Here is a 14109-nt window from a genome sequence, read left to right on the forward strand (position 1 = left end):
ATTCGACCAATTAGATATTCCAATCATCCAAATTCGTTTCAATTATGTTAAATCTCGAATTTAAAATCAAATTTTCAAATACGTTGACACCTCTAAAAGAGATGCAACATTGCAACTTAGGATAGGCGTCATCTCTACCTCATTTAGCGCCAAACTTATGCATTATCATGGCTCACAAATTACACCCATATTCCCAAAGAATCCTTCTTAGGCTGCATTTGACATTTCTTGTTTTAAGGTTTTTCCTACTTTTTATAGTTAAAAATTTGTCAACAGGAACATTTTAACAGCAAAAAGAGATAAATTAAGGAAAGCCAAATGCAGCCTTAGCCGCTCCAAATTGACCTCTCAATAGCCAATACTGATAAACTCTTAAAAAATTGGGAGAAGTACAGACACGATGCAGAATTTTGAATTCCAGCCCCCCTAACCCTCATAAACCACATCCTCACGGGCAGGATGCATTCTCGTTTCCCCTGGTCATTCTCCCTAAAAAATTCGCACGATACGTGCAAGCAAAATGCAAATACGCTATTGCAGGCTTACAGCTTAGACCAACTTCAACGCTTTGAATTCTGGGCTATATATAACAAGTGACAGAGCAATTAATGCACCATATGCAAGATATAGATAGGTAGACGGATAGAGGGAGAGATGGAAAAAGATGACTATATTCCTCTGTTTGAAACACAAGAAGCCAAAGGTCGAATGGCTTATAGGTTGTCGATGTTTCTGTGTATTTGCCTAGTTTTTTGGTATATAGTGAGTTATTTGCCAGGAGAAGGAGAAGAGGGAAGATGGGCTTGGATTGGACTAGTCGGTGCTGAACTCTGGTTCAGTCTTTATTGGGTATTCACTCAATCCGTCCGATGGAACCGCATCTATCGTCGCACGTTCAAAGACAGGCTCCACACAGATACGAGAACGCACTGCCGGGGACGTCGACATTTTCGTGTGTACGGCGGACCCAACAGTAGAGCCACCTGTGATGGTGATGAACACTGTCTTATCTCTCATGGCCTACGATTACCCCCCGGAGAAGCTCAGCGTTTATCTCTCAGACGACGGTGGGCCAGATCTGACGTTCTATGCTGATTGCTCTCTTAGAAGCTTCTCATTTTTCCAAACTTTGGCTTCCATTTTGCAAGAAATTCAGGGTAGAGCCAAGGTCGCCTGCGGCTTATTTTTCGACCAACTCAGAACCACTTGATCCTCATCCTATCAGGGCCAAGGAGTGGTCATCCGTGAAGGTAAGGTTTTAAGCTTTACTTCTTTTTTTTTCTTTTTTCTTTCTTTTGAATTTTGAAGGGCTACACAATAGAGGTAGCCCATCCCCCAACTCAGGTGCAGATGGGATTCGATCCCAAGACCTTACCAATCAGAGGTTATCACTGGCAGTGACCAATAATGTAAGGCCCGTTTGGTTTGCAGGAATAGAGGTTTGGAATACAATCTCATTCCCATTCCCGGTGGAATGGTATTTCCCCATTTGAGGGAATGACCATTCCCTCCTCTTCTCTTGGGAATGAAATCTCATTCCAGCTCATTCCAATTCCAATTCAAATTCCTGTTTGAACCAATCAAAGGAATCGATGTAAATCAAGAATGATGTAAAAGTTTACACCAGATCGATTTTGTTGGCGTTTGGAAGGAGTGTGTAATCATGATCGACATAAAACTCCATTCCAGTTCAGTTTTGCGTGTGTTTGGATGGAGTGGAGTTTTACATCATGAATCGATGTAAAATCTCATCAAACGTAAAGTTTTAAATTAATTATCGATGTAAATACTACATCGATAAAATCGATATAAAACTTTACATTTTTCACATCACGCTTTTCAAAATGAAATGGTCACTTTCTCATGGTTCAGTGTAAAACGTCATCGGTGTACTTTTACGCTGATGACATTTTACATCGATTCCAAACGCAGTCATAAGAATAGACCATTCTGATTCTAATTCCAATTCCAAAGGATTTTGATTCTGATTCCAATTTCAATTAATTCCAACTATTAACCAAATCCCTAAACAAGTAACAAATAGCCAATATCAATTTTTAAAAAAACGACCTAGAACCGGAACTGTTCTAGCCACCAATTTTTGGGTTGACAGTTTGATCATCCAGTTTGAATGGATAGCCTGTTTAGACAAAAAAAAATTAAAAAACAATAATTAAAATAAAAAAATACCAAAAACCATTGAACGAGTTGAACAAGTCATTAACCAATTTAATGGTTTTTGACCAAGGGCCAGGTTTGGGGTAAAACAAAACTAATTGTCTGATGGTTTTCGAGCTGAACGGTCCAACCACCCGGGTCAACAACAGTACAAAAACATTGGCGAATATATCAGGATCTGTCTTGCTAAAGGGACACTAGCTTTATCCTGCATTGCAAAAAATCAAGCTGGCCTGGCCTTAGTTGGCTTGGACCAAGTCCCAGTTGAGTTAATTGGGTGCAGAACAATTTGGTCTGGTTACCTTATCATATATGGTTTATATAATTAGATCGAAGTTGCCACCTGCTAAGCAAAGGATGAGCTTCAAATGCTGTTGTTCTTAAGCTTTGCTCAATGAGGTAGTATCTATTTTCTTGATTAATGAAAGTCTCTTTTTGTGAAAATGGGTCTACCTAATTAATGCATTTTCATTACTTATATAGACCCCATCTATATCAAAATCAATTTAGATGGATTAGACAGACCAATAAGACAATAAATTGGACCAGTCCAAACTTAATGGTCCTAGGTATTGGATTGGAGCAAATCTGGTCCAATTGACACCTCTAGTCTCAAATATCAAAAAAGAACTAAGTTAAGTGAAGTGAAAGCCTGAGCTAAATTTTTTTGTAATTATGCAGTCAGTACACCGGATAATATACCTAGCAGCATTCTACTTTTTGTAGTAGTTTTTGTTGGTAATTATTTTTTGTTGGTAATTTATGTCATGAATCACTATTTTTATCTTCTCATCAAGAAAAAGAATCACTATTTTTTGTTGTTGTTGTTGTCCGGAGACAGCACAAAGGATTCCCTGAGTGGGGTTTGGGTTCAAATGATCATCACACCTTTCTCCAGGCAGGTTACTTGCTCATCTTCTTACTCATAATTCATGAAATATGTGGCTCAAATCCGCATCGATCTCCTTAAGGCTATGTGGTTTGAAGGAAAAAGTAGGAAAAGGAAGGGAAATATAGGGAAACCTTTACAAACCCTGTATAGGTTTCTCTACCTTTCCCTTTTCCTATATTTTTCTTCAAATCAAACACAACTTAAATGTTTTTTTTTTCTTTTTTTTTAATTTTATTATTTATTATATCTAAGTGATTTTGTGACTTCAAATCTAGATACTAATTGATGGAAGAGACTCCAATTCTGTGGATATGGAAGGAAGCCCATTGCCAACTATGGTGTATATGGCCCGTGAAAAGAGACCTCAGCACCACCATAACTTCAAGGATGGAGCTATGAATGCATTGGTATATTTATTTCGTACCCTTAATCTTTAAGGCTCAGTTTGGAAGGAGTATAAATACAAATATGTACAGTACAAAATCATACAAAATAGTATAAAATACAAGGTTTTTCACTCTACATATTTGTATTTGTACTCCTTCCAAACTGAGCCTATATAATTAACTTCATACAAAAATGCATCCATGTTTAAAAGGCATGCTTGTACATACACATGAAACCTCATGTGAAGACTTGCAAGGTTAATAGTAAAGTGTAGGGCTGTAATCAGATTGGATTTTGGATCCAAGTCATATCTAAACCTGATTCAAGTTTGATATATCAGTTTTCAGATTGGAATTCTTCACCACATTTCATGGACTGGAAACAGAATCATTTTGGCCATCGGTTTTCCGGTTGGTCCTACGACCCCTACCCACAAGACACTATAGTTGTACATTGGGACGATCTCCTCATGAATGACATGGGAGATATTCCCAAATCCCGAAGTGCGGCTATAGTGGCATGTGGGTAGGGTTGTGGGAAGAGTTTGTTGTAGGTAGGAGATCAAGCTCCACATCAGTCATTATAATCACAATTCTGAAGTTTGAATAGAAAAACTTTTATTGTAATTATAATCATCCTGACCATTTTAATCTTTTGCTATCATTATCATGAGAAATATAGCTGAGGGTGTCATCAAAGATAAGCGAAGGGCAGATTATTCTCAATGTCGACTGCGACATGTACTCAAACGATTCGCAATCGATGAGAGATGCACTTTGCTTTTTCATGGATGAAAAGAAGGGAAACGAGATTGCTTATGTACAATATCCGCAGAGCTTCAATAATATCACCAAAAATTATATTTATGGCAGTTCCATTAGGCAAATTTACGAGGTGGATAGAATCTTTGTTAATTTCTTCAGTTCAATAACCTGTGTTCAACCTACTTGAAAGACTTCTGTTCTCTTACTATTATTTTTTTAATTAATTAATTTTCTTGGATGTTTGGCTTTGAAAGTGGAGTTTCCTGGTTTGGATGGTTATGGGGTCCTCTGTACATTGGCACTGGATGCTTTCATAGAAGAGATGCATTGTGTGGGAAGAAATACAATGGCAATAATCCCACTAAAACACTCATGGAGGAAAAGAAAGCTGAGAATGATAGAAAGGTAGAAGAAAGTATCAGTGAATTGGAAGAGCGATTGAAGGTCCTTGCAGGTTGTATATTCGAGGAAAACACTCAATGGGGAAATGAGCTCTCTCTCTCTCTCACACACACACATTAATGAATGTGGATGCATGTACAGATGGGGTTGAAGTATGGTTGTCCAGTGGAAGATGTGATAACAGGGTTGTCAATTCAGTGTAGAGGATGGAAATCAGTGTATTTCAGTCCAGCCAGGAAGGGATTCTTAGGTGTTGCTCCTACAACATTGCCTCAATCACTTGTGCAACATAAGAGATGGTCTGAAGGTGACTTTCAGATTTTACTCTCAAAGTACAGTCCCCTATTGTTTGGGCATGGAAAGATCAAGGCTGGACTCCAGATGGGTTACTACATCTACTGCCTCTGGGCTCCCAATTGCTTGGCAACTTTATATTATGTTGCCATCCCTTCACTTTATCTGTTTAAAGGCATTTCCTTGTTTCCACAGGTATGAAAACTTTCCTTCTATCTCTGCCTCTCTCTGTTCCTCCAAATCAAATGAGTAGACAATTAACTCCAAGATCTTATTTGGTGCTTTCAGATATCAAATGCATGGTCTATTCCCTTTGCCTATTTGATCATTGCCATGTACACATATAGCCTAGGTGAGTTCCTCTGCTTTGGTGGGACATTCCAAGGCTGGTGGAACGATCAAAGGATGTGGATGTTTAAGAGGACAATTTCCTACCTCTTTGCCTTCACTGACACTCTGAGCAAGGTTGTTGGGGTTACTAAATCTGCATTTGTCATCACCTCCAAGGTGTCCGATCAGGACGTCGCTCAGAGATATGAGCAGGAGATCATGGAGTTTGGGTCATCTTCTCCCATGTTCAGCATCATTGCAACGCTTGCTTTGCTCAACCTATTCAGTTTGTTTGGTGGGATTAAGAGGGTGGTCATGCAAATGGAAGCTGATGTTTTTCAACAGTTGGGCATGCAAATTTTCCTTTGTGGGTTTATTGTTGTTATCAACCAACCTGTTTACCAAGCTCTCTTCTTACGCAAGGACAAGGGTGGCATGCCCAGAGCTCTCACTTTCATATCTGTAATTTCAGCACTATTGGCTTGTGTAATATCCTTGCTATAGATGAGATGGTGTTGCTGCTATAGTAATAAGTGAGAGTTCTATTGGGCAGATCCCATTTTCATAGAAGGGGCTTGAAAGTCCAACCATGATGCATTTACAATATTAATTGTACGTTATATCAAGATTTCAACCAATCATATTAAAGGAAGCATATGGTTTATTTATTTTTCATTAGTTTACATTTTATGATATATACTTACTACTAAAGAGTTTAACAATTTTAAAGATGTCAATTATGTCGTGTTCTATCAATGATTCACATTTTTTACTTCTACTGCAATTTATGCACCATAGGTTTTGCCTTAAGGGTCAGTCTGGTAAGAATACGAATACAAATATGTACAGTGCAAATACATACCAAATAATACAAAATATATGATTTTGCACTCTACATATTTACATTTTTACTCCTTCCAAAATATAAGATTTTGCACTCTACATAGATTTTGCCTAAAGAATTTCAAATTTTGTTCATTCATTTATTTTCTTACTTCATTCTTGCACTATACAATGGGGGTAAACTGTTCCCCTACTCATAAACCCCATAAAATTTTATCCAAGCCCCTGCTACAACTAGCTAGAGATGTGACCAACTAAGCTTGTTATTTCTGTCTAATTGGATGGAATATTGATTTACCCCAATCCTAACTTATATAGTTAAATATTCATGTTTATGGTTATATATGTACTATTAATAAAGTTGGTCTCAATGTTGCATGTTTACTGAACAAGGTTATAAGTCTCATAAAGTTGTTTTGTTCATGATATAAAATATTAAATCCACCTTTAATTTATCTTAATAATAATGTGTCCAATTATGTTGTAATATGATGTTAATTTATAATTGGGCAAATTGTAGATTACTACCATGTATTTTGGGCCTAGTCTCATTTTGGTCCCCAAATTTCAAAGACGTGCCAACCCAGTACTTAAACTTTCAAAACGTGCCAACTTAATTCCTATCATTAACCACCCTTTAAGTGGCACATGAAAAGACACAAATGCCTTTTGGGTGTTGTCTAATTTTCTTTATCAATGATCCAAATGCCCTTCTCCCGAGAAGTCTGAAGTATCTCTGTTCTTCTAGATTCTTTGGGTTATGCTTCTACAAAAATGGTATTCAGATTCCTTGCAAATGCTTCATGATTTAAAAGCCTATTTTCTCACCTCAAAACCTCCACCTCTGCAACATCTTCAATAGAAGATCTAGCCCATCAATATCCAGGCTGGGATCAACTGAAGACAAATTTTGTGGGCTCCATTGAGGATATTCATGCCTGTTCATTAGTTTGCTTACTCCCAACCACACTTCTTCATTGGGAGTGCCAGTAATTTAAAAATATGAAACAATTGTTGCAACTCAGAGTCTCCTTGAAAGAGTGAATATACAACCCACAGACCACATATCCACTAGAGTTAAGTAATGGGTAGCCCTAATGGGAGCTCTGTACTAGAGTGTTAAGATCTCATGAGTGCATTTCTTGACTGGTAGAGTAAATGCTTGAGCTAGTCCAAGGTCTGCTATCTTAAGCATCATTGTCTTACAATTCATCAGAAGATCGTGTGGATTCAGATCTTGATGTAGCACTCCATGGCCATGGCAAAAAGCAACACCCTTTCACAGTTGATACATGAGGCTCTTCACGGTTTTAGCAAGAATGTGTTCTCTAGTTTGCCAGATACTTCGAATACACTTCTCCGTATCGGTGTCCATGTATTCAAAAACCAAATAAAGAATGGTCTTCCCCTCCTTTTTTTTGCCCTTATTTGACATCCAACGATCTTATGACAAGTGGATCCCTGGATAGAATTCTCATCAAGAGGGAGACCTCTCAGATGGTTGTGGGCGGGACTCCTTCGTCATCCTCCTTCAAGAAGACAGGTCTTCTTGAGGGCAACGATCTTTCCTGTAGCCTTCTCCCTTTGCATGTAAACCTTTCCATATGTTACGAGCCATTAGTGGTAAGGGACAAATGGCAGAAGATCCAATAAACAACCATAATGGTAGATTCATAGGGGTGATGAGTATCAAGGGAGTAGGCCCTAGCCTTTTAGGTACAATGCTTATTCAAGGGTGGAACACATCGGCAAGCATATGAGATCGTTACGAAACCGTTGGATATTTTACAAATGCAATCATTCACAATCATTTATATTTTGTTATTTACTTTTCTTTATGTTATTTGCTTTTTATTATAAGGGTCCAAGGTGACCCTCTCTCTATATATTTGCATAATGAAAGTAGGGATCATTTTGGAATTAAAAACTGAGTGTTCTTATTTTTAAGGACTTATCTCCTTTTTGTAATTAAAAACTCAGTGTTAGTATAGATATTTTAACCAAAAAAAGGAGATAAGTCCTTAAAATAAAGAATGTCAAATGCAATCATTATTCTTTACCTATTCGATTGAAGCCTTTTATGGTATCAGCCCTCTTTGAGTGGTGCTCTACACTATTGCTCAATGGAGATGCGTATTTATTCTTCTCCCCGAGAAGGGTACTTAACATTTGGTATCAGAGCCGATCGATCCTATGGACTCAAGAAAGGCAAGTCTCGAAGCTCACCTCATTCGTATTAAGAAGAATCAACAACGAATGAGAGCTCAATTAGTGGAGATAGAAGACAAGCTCAATAAGATTTTTCCATTGATGAATGAAGACCTTTGCTGTAAGATTATTGAAGTGGGTTAAGGCTTCAAACCTAGTGTCAAGCTTAGCAAGTCCCATTAGAGGAGCAGTAGTGGATAATTAGATGGGCGAAGTGAAGACCTTTGCATCCTAGACAAAAAATCACTTGGAGGGTTCAACAGTTGAAGCCACGCCTGATGAGCAACTAAAGCCTGGATGACGAAATATCCACATCAGCACCACCATTTCTCTTCACCTCCTTTCCCCTTCACCATTCCCCAATCACTTCTTCACCCCAATCATGGCTTTCGTGGCAATCCGAACCCTAGTCACTACTTCCCCTACCTCTTCACAATCTCTATTTTCTCCATCTCTCTTCCTAACCCACCCAACCAAAGCCACGAAAGAGGCAGTAGCTATGACTAGAGCCCCCTTCTTATCTCCTTGCTCAAAACCCACACCTAGCCTTGCAAATTTCCATTCCCTATTCCTTCAACTTTCCTTAATGAGCCACCTCCTTGGCCTAGCTTTCGTTGGGGAAGGCATCCTAATGCCTTGTTCTCGATTTCAAATGTTGATGAGAAACTACCATCGAAGATAGTGCCATGGTTACCTAGCAGCGATTATAAGTACTGGTTTAGTGTGATGGGAAAGCAAAGTGGTCGTCGAAATGGGTACCTATGGTCACGTTGGGCCATAATGTTAAGGAATGAGAGAAACAAGAATTATTCAATCTTCTCTCTTTCATATACTCTCTTTCTCTATTGTTTCCTTCAACTATTAGTTGTTGTAGGGGTGTCTTGTACTACTCATGTCCTAGATGAAGGCATTCATAGTGTTGGCCTTGGTGCATCTAACAACATGAGCAGTGGCAGATTAATTGTAGTACCCTTCTTTTTAACTATCCATGGCCATAAAACTGAAAGGGTCTTGGACATTCCTCTTGCCTCCAGTAACCCTATAGGCCAACACTTGGAGATTCCTTTTTCTCCATTGTTAAACAAACCTTGGAAGACCTTCAACTCTTGCAACAGAAAGGTTATTCTCTCAATACTGTGAAGGTGGACTTTGTTTTACTGGTTCTTTAAAAAACAACCAGAGAAGAACCGGTGAGAAAGTGCATTGAATATTTCACTGAAATTGATGGGAGCAAAGACGACTATGCTAAGTTCAAGGAGGTGTTACTCAAAGGCTAGAAGGTGGGTGTCCATGAGAACAACCAGTAGAAGTCAAATCTTGTTGGTACAGTCACTAACCTTGTTCAAGAGAATAATATCATTAAAATCCGTGTCAGGAACAAAGAATGGTTGAGGCTGGTTTGGGCAGGTAGTAGAACCTTTGAATTGTTGATGGTTGGTCAATTGAAGAAGTTTGAAATGAAGAAGCTAGTGCCTGCAACTGATGTGGGGTTAAAGTTGGATGAGAATGCAAAGAAGGAAAAGAGGAGGTTCAAAGGGGTTTTACATGAGTGGAATTTAGTGTACAAAACACAGCCTATTTGGCGATTAAACACTTTTTAGTTGATCCTAGGACCAACATCATAGTTACAGAGGAAGTATTTGAATTGACCTATGACCGTCTCAAGGTAATCAGCCATGTTGGTATTGGCATCAACAACATCGAGTTGTTAGTCACCACTAAGCTCGGGTTTCTCGTTGTTAATGCTTCTGCCACTCATATTGTTCCAGATACCGAGCATAGAATTACTCTCATCACTACTATTATTTGTAAAATCACTCAAGCTCATGCATTTGACAAGGTTGGCAAGTGGCAACATAATAGGTATGTTGGTGTCTCATTTGTCAAAAGGATTGGTGTCTCATTTATCAAAAGGACAATTTCTATGATGGGTCAAAAGTTACTAGACGTGTCAAGAAACTAGGCATGCATGCAAATTCGTCTAACACATATGCTCCTTCAAACCAAGCCTATGTAAGAGAAGAGTTGGTTGTTCATAGTGGTTTAATTGATTAAGAATTGTTTGTGAAGACTTTGAACCTTGGGAATGATACCCAAGCATTGCTTTATACCGTTGGGTTTGGAAAAGGTGTAGTTGCTAGAGCTGGTCGTTCAGTCGTTGCTTTGATTTCGGTTGCAACCAAGGGTTGTTTCTACACAAAGCTCCTTGACAAGAAGGGAGAGAATATCTCATGACTAAAATTTGCTGAAACAAGCAAGAAGGAGATGTCTATTTTCACGGTTTTTGAACTTACAAAAGCCCAGGGAAGTCTTATAAAGCTAGAAGAGAGGCATAAACTTAAATTTAATCTTTCCCAAAAGGATGGAAAATTGACTACTCTCAAAATTTTCTTAGCTTGCCAAGCATTTTGATCATGTCAAGGTAACTGTGAGTTGCAGCTCTTGCACTTACTCTCAGTAATGTTTACCCATTTGGACCAACTTTTAGTGCTGAACATTTGCACAATTCATATCACCAAGCAGAATTCCAAATGGTAGAGCCTGAAATAACAATTGTGGAATCACAAGGTGATGGAAGTGGTGCAGAGGCACATGTGAAATTGCTATGCCAATAGTTACTTGACAGCTGCTTAGATGACATGGAATTCAATGCAAAGAAGTTTGACAAAGGTGCCATAGATTGTTTGAAAATGGTTTCACCAACCCCTTTTGAGCATAATTCTTACACGAGTTGTGAAGCTATACAAGCAATTCCTAATTGTTAGTCTTAAGGACAAGGCTGCTTCGAAGAGAGGAGGAAGGATACGTAACACAGTATTAGGGTTTAGCACCAGTGACGTAGAAATGGAGGAGCATGTTCTGGTCGAGAGTGGAGTGGCACTCCTTAGTTATGAAACAAGGGTACAATGTTGTTTGGCTGCCATTGATGGAACTGTGAAGAAGTGGGATGAGTCCGTTTACATATTTTTTGGAATAATCCTTGAGGACAAGGCAGCTTTTAAGGGGGAGGGAATAATGTTACGAACCATTGGTGGTAAGGGACACGTCGCAGAAGATCAAGTAAACAACCATAATGGGAGATTCACAAGGGTGACGAGCATCAAGGGAGTAGGCTCTAGCCTTTTAGCTACAATGCTTATTCAAGGGTGGAACACATCGGCAAGCATCTAAGGTCGTTGTTGTTGGATATTTGCTAGATGTAATCATTCAAAATCATTTATATTTTGTTATTCACTTTTCTTTCTGTTATTTGCTTACCGTTGTAAGGGTCCAAGGCGACCCTCTATATATTTGCATCACTTGCATAATGAAGGTAGCGATCGTTTTATTCCCTTACTATTTGTTTGAAGCCTTCTATGTTTTTACCTCTCTTTGAGCGGTGCTCTACACTATTGCTCAAGGCAGTTACGTATTTCTTCCTCTCCTTGAGAAGGGTACATAACACCATACATTCCTTCTCCGACCTTTTCAATCTTCTCGAATTTATCCATGAAACATATTTGTCTTCTCCAAACCCCTAATCCCTTCTTTGTACGTGTTTTTGTTTGATTCTCTCTCTCCTGTGCCCCTGTCGTAGTGTGGTTGTTTGCCGTTAAATTTCTCTACTCGTAGTCGTTGACCTGAAATTCTTTCTTTTTTCAAATTCTAGTTTCCTTTGAGCTTCCAACTAAATTTGGTTTTCTAGGTTTTGAATGATAAACACATATTGTTTGTTTAAGGAGAACCCTTCTTCTTCATTCGCTTAGTAGGGAAGAACCCTTTTTCATTGTTCATCCTTGTTCTGTTCGTTGAACAAGGAAGAGCTCTTTGTTCAAACATTTAAAAGAAAAGGGTAAAATGGTCTTAAAATGTTACAAAGGGCAGTTTTGCCATTGTCGAACTTCTAATGGTAGGTATTAAGTTGGCATGCTTTGGAAGTTTATGTATTGGATTGACACATTTTGTAAGGATGCAAAGGGATTGGATCGGATTCGAATTTAGGGTATATTCGAGACTGATCCGACATTGTTCATGTTGAATCCGATCCGATCGGATCTTATAGGACTTGATTTGAATTCAAATCATATCGATAAGTCGGATCTTCCGATCCAACCTATTTTCTTTAAAAATTAATAAATTATTAAAAGAAAAATAAAATATACTAATTAAAATAAAGTAAAAACAAAAAATACAAATACTTTTTAATTATTTTCATCATATATATACATGTTTTTTTATAAAAAAATAAATAATATAACAAATTTATAAAAATATAATATAAAAACATATTTATAAATAAATAAATAGCACATATATGTATTATATATATTTATATTTATAAATATATAATATATATCGGATCGGATAGGGGTGATCCAAATCTGATCCAATTTCTAATTGGATCCTATGATCCGATCCGAACAGTGGTGATCTAGATTCAACCAAATAGGATTGGATCTTTTATCGGATTAGATCATATGATCCGATCCATTTGCACCCATAACGTTTTGTAGTTCGGGGATTAAAGTGAGACTAGGCCCAAAGTGCATGGTACTAATATGCAATTTTCCCTTTATATTTTTACCCTTTACTTAAACACATGTACCTACAAATTAAACTCTATAGATCTAAATTCTATTTGATAAAATTTTGAGATATTTGAATATAATTTGATATCTCATAAATGGTGAGATAGAAATTTGAATTCGATTCATTTATATATTTGGTCATCCAATTAAAATTTGATTGAGTACAACGAACTCCATAAATTTGTACAAAACTAGCATAAATCCATAAAGAAGAGTATGCTTTTTTTTCATTTTGATAGATAAAGCTAGGTTTATATAAACAAGTTAAAGTTAATATGTCTGTACATTAATCTTGATGAATCAAACCAATCAGTTTGATTTCCATCCATTCAATCATGACGATGTTGTTCAAAATGAGGTGGACGAGCAACGGATGATGTCTTACCAAACTCTAACACTCAAGTCAGTAAAAAGTGAAGAGGTTAGCTAAGTCGAGCTACTGAGGATGAATTGGTCCGGGTCAAGCAAGTCTAGGGAGCAAGGAAACGAGGGCGAGTGGGCTAAAGTGTCAAGAGTGGGGGCAAAAAAGAAAGAGATATACCTCGAGAGCACCACCCTAAAACACTTGAGTGTCGTGAGACGTACGATCACTATCAACACTTGATTTTTGCTCGATCCTTCTTTAGCCCATCTCATGCATTTTAGATGCCTGATTATACCACACAAATCTCTTCTAAACGTATCAAAACCCTAAGAAACCAAATCTTAGCCCAAATACCCTTAAATCCACCATTAAATCTATATGATTCCCTTCCGATGGTCACAATTGTGCCACATCACCAAACCTGATCCCCAATCAGACTCCATCCCAAGAAGCAAAATCTTTGAACAACCAATCACACCAAATTTAAGCCTTAAATTCCTTGGTTTAACCATTCGTCCATTAGAGATTCCATTTCAATGTGTTTGACATTAAAACACTTCTTGAGCCTAAAACTAGCGATCCATACCTTATTGACATAATCAAACCCTCCGAACATCCTCATAATCTCAATCCATGTCATTATACCAAATTTCAAATCAACCCCCTCCCCCCGTTTCACCTCACATTAGGCCAAGATTCGGTTTTAGCAAATTTCATTAATTAAGGGTGTACCATTCATAGATCTCCATCATCGAAGCTTCATTCAACTAATAAGGCCTCACCATCACACTCAAAGACCCAAACATCCCCCACACGTAAAATTTTGTGACTTAAACTCCTTCATTTAACCATTAAATAAGTAAGACCCCATTTCAAGTC

At 37.9% G+C, this 14109-nt stretch overlaps 2 pseudogenes across 1 annotated transcript; one reads left to right on the forward strand and one right to left on the reverse strand.

Moving 5' to 3' along the window:
* The first annotated feature begins 335 nt into the window (after nucleotides 1-335).
* LOC104594269 (cellulose synthase-like protein E1) lies at nucleotides 336-5922 on the forward strand (annotated as a pseudogene). The gene is made up of 6 exons (XR_016080657.1): nucleotides 336-1250; nucleotides 3020-3076; nucleotides 3346-3477; nucleotides 4139-4351; nucleotides 4456-5112; nucleotides 5206-5922. The product of XR_016080657.1 is annotated as a cellulose synthase-like protein E1 (transcript).
* Nucleotides 5923-6919: 997 nt separating this feature from the next.
* LOC104594435 (cyclin-dependent kinase B2-1 pseudogene) lies at nucleotides 6920-11789 on the reverse strand (annotated as a pseudogene).
* Nucleotides 11790-14109: the final 2320 nt, after the last annotated feature.

Source organism: Nelumbo nucifera, chromosome 1 (genome assembly GCF_055504915.1).
Source record: "Nelumbo nucifera cultivar China Antique chromosome 1, China Antique-T2T, whole genome shotgun sequence".
NCBI lineage: Eukaryota > Viridiplantae > Streptophyta > Magnoliopsida > Proteales > Nelumbonaceae > Nelumbo > Nelumbo nucifera.